The following is a 5,000-nucleotide window of genomic DNA, read 5'->3' as shown; positions in this document are numbered from 1 at the left end:
TTTATGTGTGTGTGTGTGTTTGCATGTATATATATGTGTGTGTGTGCGTTTGCATATATGTGTGTGTGTATGTGTGCGTGCGTCTGCATATTTATGTGTGCGTGTGTGTGTGTGCGTTTGCATTTATATGTGTGTGTGTGTGTGTGCGTTTACATATGTGTGTGTCTGTGTGTACATAAATCTGAAATTGACGCATATATACGTGCGTGTGCATGTGTGCGTTTGCGTATATGCATGTGTGTATATCTACAGGTACGTGTGTCTGGGTGTGTGTGTGTATTTTCGTATACGTGTGTTTGAGGTTTATAAGTCTGAGGATGTACGCATACCCACGTGCGTGTGTGTGTGCGTTTGCATATGAATGTGTATGTGTGCATAAATCTGAGATTGACGCATATATACGTGCGTGTGTATGTGTGCGTTTATGTATATGTATGTGCGTATATGTACAGGTACGTGTGTGTGTGTGTGTGTGTGTGTGTGTGTGTGTGTGTGTGTGTGTGTGTGTTTTCGTATATGTGTGTGTGCGTGTGTTTTCGTATATGTGTGTGTGTGTGTGTGTTTTCGTATATAGGTGTGTGTGCGTGTGTGTGTTTTCGTATATATGTGTATGCGTGTATTTGCGTATACGTGTGTGTGTGAGGTTTATAAGTCTGAAGATGTACGCATATCCACGTGCGTGTGTGTGTGCGTTTGCGTGCGTATTCGTGTAAGCCTGAAGACGTGTTCTGTGAACGTGGGAGCGAGAGCCTGTTTTCAGTCGTCGGGGAACTCCCAGGTCAGTCTATGGGTTCCTGGCGATGCTTCTGTACCCATTGGTCGCCTCCCGTGAGTATGGGGATTCCCCTTTTCTCCCTATATCTCTCTTTTCCCTTCTGTCTTCAGGTTGCGTGTGTGTTTTTTTCACACTTTCTGACCCCCTTTCTCTCTCTAGCTCTCTCTCTGATTTTCTCTATTTCGCTCTCGTTCTCTCTATTTCGTTCTCTCTCTCTCTTCACTCGTTCTCCTTCTCTCTCTCTCTCTCTCTCTTTACTCACTCTCCTTCTCTCTCACTCTTTTTCTCTTTCTTTCTTTCTTTCTCTCTCTCTTTCACTCTCTTTCTCTTTCTCTCTCTCTCTCTCTTTCTCTCTTTCTCTCTCTCTCTCTCTCTCTCTCTCTCTCTCTCTCTCTCTCTCTCTCTCTCTCTCTCTCTCTCTCTCTCTCCTTCTCTTTCATTCCTTACCCCCCCTCTCTCTCTCTCTATCTCTCTCCTTCTCTCTCATTCCTTATCCCTCTCTCTCTCTCTCTCTCTCTCTCTCTCTCTCTCTCTCTCTCTCTCTCTCTCTCTCTCTCTCTCTTTCCTTATCCCCCCTCTCTCTCTCTCTCTCTCTCTCTCTCTCTCTCTCTCTCTCTCTCTCTCTCTCTCTCTCTCTCTCTCTCTCTCTCTCTCTCTCTCTCTCTCTCTCTCTCTCCCTCCCTCCCTCCCTCTCTTCACTCACTCTCCTCTCTCTCTCTCTCCCTCCCTCTCTCCTTCTCTCTGTGTATGCGTATGTATATGTATATGCAAATTAGCACACACCAACTATAGAATACATAAAAGGCAGTCTTATCTACAGCATCAATTAGCATACCGTAACGCTAACGAACCAAAATTACGAGATACGTAGAGAATCAGAAAAAAGAAGAAGAAAAACGAATATAATAACAATGGATGTCCCAAAGTGGAGATTTTAGCCAAGTTCCCCGATGACAAAGTTTATCAAAAATTTACGTTTCTGTTTCCTAAACTACATATATATACTACATGTACTAAGGCACTCATACCTATTGTATCTATAAACAAGCAAGACATATATATACAGTATATGTACCCATACGTTTGATCATATTCAGCTGTTTTTCTGTGGATGTGACGAATGCGTGTGAATCCGGTATGCATCAGTGGCGTTTTTGTAGTCGGAATGTACATTACTATAAGGCTGCCGGATATGGAGGCAACGTTTGTGTTTTGTCTGTCACTGTGTGTGATTTTGTAGATATTCATATACGCACACACGCATACACACACACACGCACATGCACACACACAAGCGCACATACACACATACAGACAAGTACACACACATGCACGCACACATGCACAAGCACACGCACACACACACATGCACAAACACACACATGTACAAACACAGACACACACACACGCTCACACACACACACACACACACACACACATTTTCGATAACACAAAAACAAGCAAACAATAAAAGATAATAACAAATTGCCTAAAGAAGGAAATGAACAAGAAATAACAAAAAAATATACTAAAAAAAATAAACGCTGTAATTTCACACAAAATAATATATAAAACGAATAACGATAAAGAGGAATAAGAAAAAATGGGAAGTAAATGCTTAGTGTCTGTAGTCGACGAGGAAGTAGAATAAAAAAGAAACAAAAAGAAAAGAAAAAAGACAAAAAGAAAGATAAAAAAGTGTAACTGGAATAGAAGGAAGAAGGAGAAGAGAAAAGTGGAGATGGAAAGTGAGAGAAAGAAACGTAAGGAAATGGAAAATCAGGAGAGAAAAAGAAAAAGAAAAAAAAGGAAGGAGCGAGTGAGGAAACAAGTAGAAAGAAAAAAGAAAACATAAGGGTTAAACAAGACGAAAATGGGAAGAGCAAAATCAAATTAAAGAAAAGAAAAGAAAAAGAATAAAAAAAGGAAAATACAAAAACAAAAATATAACATCAACAAAAATCTCCATGAAGGAAGTGAAAGACAAGATAAAAAGACAAAAAAGAGAGAGACAAAGAAGGCCAACTAGCAAAAGACAAGAAAGAGGGAGAAGGAAGTACAAATAACATAACGATGGAGAGAAGACAAAGGTGAAGGAGAAGAAAGATGGTGAGAGAAGATGTGGAGGAAAGGTGTGGGAGAGAGAGTTGGAGGAAGAGGAGGAGAGAGAGATAAAGAGGGTGGAGAGATGGAGGGAGAGGAGACGAAGAAGACATGGAGATAGGAAAAGAGGGATAAATGAACTGAGAGTAAAAGCGACAGCGGTGGAAAAGAAGGAGAAGGAGGGAGAAGAAGAAGAGGAAAAGGGGAGATAGAGGGACAGGAAAGCAGGAAGAGGGAGAGACAGAAATGGAGAGGGTGATAAGGAGTGATGAAGAGAATAGAGGAAAGAAGTAAAGAGGGAAGTCAGAAGGGGTGGAGGGAGAGAAAGAGAGACGCAGTGTGGAAGGAGGATGAAAGGAGAGAAGGAGGAAGAGGAGGAGAGTAGGAGTGAGGGAGGAGGGTGGAGGAGGTACAGGGGAGTAGGAGACAGACAGGCGAAGCGTGGGGGGTGGGGTGGCAGGTGGAAGGAGGAAGGGAACAGGTAGGAAAGGAGAGAAGGAGGGAGTTAGGGAGGGAGAGAGGGAGGTAGGTAGGAAGGGGGAGAGGGAGGAGGTAGGTAGGGAGGGGGAGACAGGGAGCAGGTAGGAAGGGGGAGAGGGGGAGGGGAGGGAGCAGGTGGAAGGAGGAAGGGAACGGGCTGAGGAGGGGAGAGGAACAGGTAGAAAGGGGGATAGGAGAACAGGGAGGGGGGTAAGAAGGAGGTAAGGAGAAGGAACAAAACAAGGAAGAAGGGAGAGAGAGAGGGACAGGTAGGACAGGGAGGAGAGGGAGAGAAGGGAGGGAGAGGGAGAGAAGGGAGGGAGGGAGAGGGAGAGAAGGGAGGGGAGAGAGGGAGAGAGAAGGGAGGGGGAGAGGGAGAGAAGGGAGGGGGAGAGGGAGAGAAGGGAGGGGGAGAGGGAGAGAAGGGAGGGAAGGGAGAGGGAGAGAAGGGAGGGAGGAGAGGGAGAGAAGGGAGGGGGAGAGGGACAGGTAGGACAGGGAGGAGAGGGAGAGAAGGGAGGGAGGAGAGGGAGAGAAGGGAGGGGGAGAGGGACAGGTAGGACAGGGAGGAGAGGGAGAGAAGGGAGGAGGGAGGGAGGGAAGGGAGGGAGGAAAGGGAGAGAAGGGAGGGAGAGAGGGATAGAAGGGAGGGAGAGGGAGAGGAAGGGAGGGGGAGAGGGAGAGAAGAGAGGAGGGAGAGGGAGAGAAGGGAGGGAAGGAGGGAGAGAAGGGAGGGGGAGAGGGACAGGTAGGACGGGGAGGAGAGGGAGAGAAAGGAGGGAGGAGAGGGAGAGAAGGGAGGGGGGAGAGGGACAGGTAGGACAGGGAGGAGAGGGAGAGAAGGGAGGGGAGAGGGACAGGTAGGACAGGGGAGGAGAGAGGGAGAGAAGGGAGGAGGAGGAAGGAGAGAAGGGAGGGGGAGAGGGACAGGTAGGACGGGGAGGAGAAGGAGAGAAGGGAGGGGGGGAGAGGGAGAGAAGGGAGGAGGGACAGGTAGGACGGGGAGGAGAGGGAGAGAAGGGAAGGGGGGGAGAGGGAGATGAGGTAGAAGAGGGGACGGGGTGGTTGGGTGGGGGTGGGGAGTCTTGACCTTGAGTAGTCATACGCGTTTTTGTGGCTCTGCTCATAAACAACCTCGAACAGTCTATGATCTCCTGTCTTTACGATCACTACGCCGAGAGGGAGAGACTGTGCTTGCTTGGACCCGAAGTCTGCACGAAGAGTAACATTCCTGGATCTTTAGACATTCTTCCTTTCTTTGTGTTTTTTTGATCTTCCTAATATTCCTTCAATTTTTGATCTTCCTAACATTCCTTCTGTTCTTCGTCTCCTTACTCTTCTTTCTTTTCTTCTTCATCCTCCTCTTTATCATCTGTTTCTTCTCCTCTTTGTAATATTTTTCTTCTCTTCCTCTTCTTCCTTCTTCTTCCTCCTTCTCTGTATATTTCATTTTCATTTTTTCGTATAGTGGATAGATAGAGACAGATAGATAGATAGATAGATAGATAGAGAGAGAGAGGGAGATAGATAGATAGATAGAGAGAGAGAGAGAGAGAGAGAGAGAGAGAGAGAGAGAGAGAGAGAGAGAGAGAGAGAGAGAGAGAGAGAGAGAGAGAGAGAGAAAGAGAGAGAGAAAGAGAGA

The sequence above is a fragment of the Penaeus vannamei genome, chromosome 12 (genome assembly GCF_042767895.1).
Source record: "Penaeus vannamei isolate JL-2024 chromosome 12, ASM4276789v1, whole genome shotgun sequence".
NCBI lineage: Eukaryota > Metazoa > Arthropoda > Malacostraca > Decapoda > Penaeidae > Penaeus > Penaeus vannamei.
The sequence above is the reverse complement of the archived record's forward strand: the minus strand, read 5'-3'. Positions refer to the sequence as shown.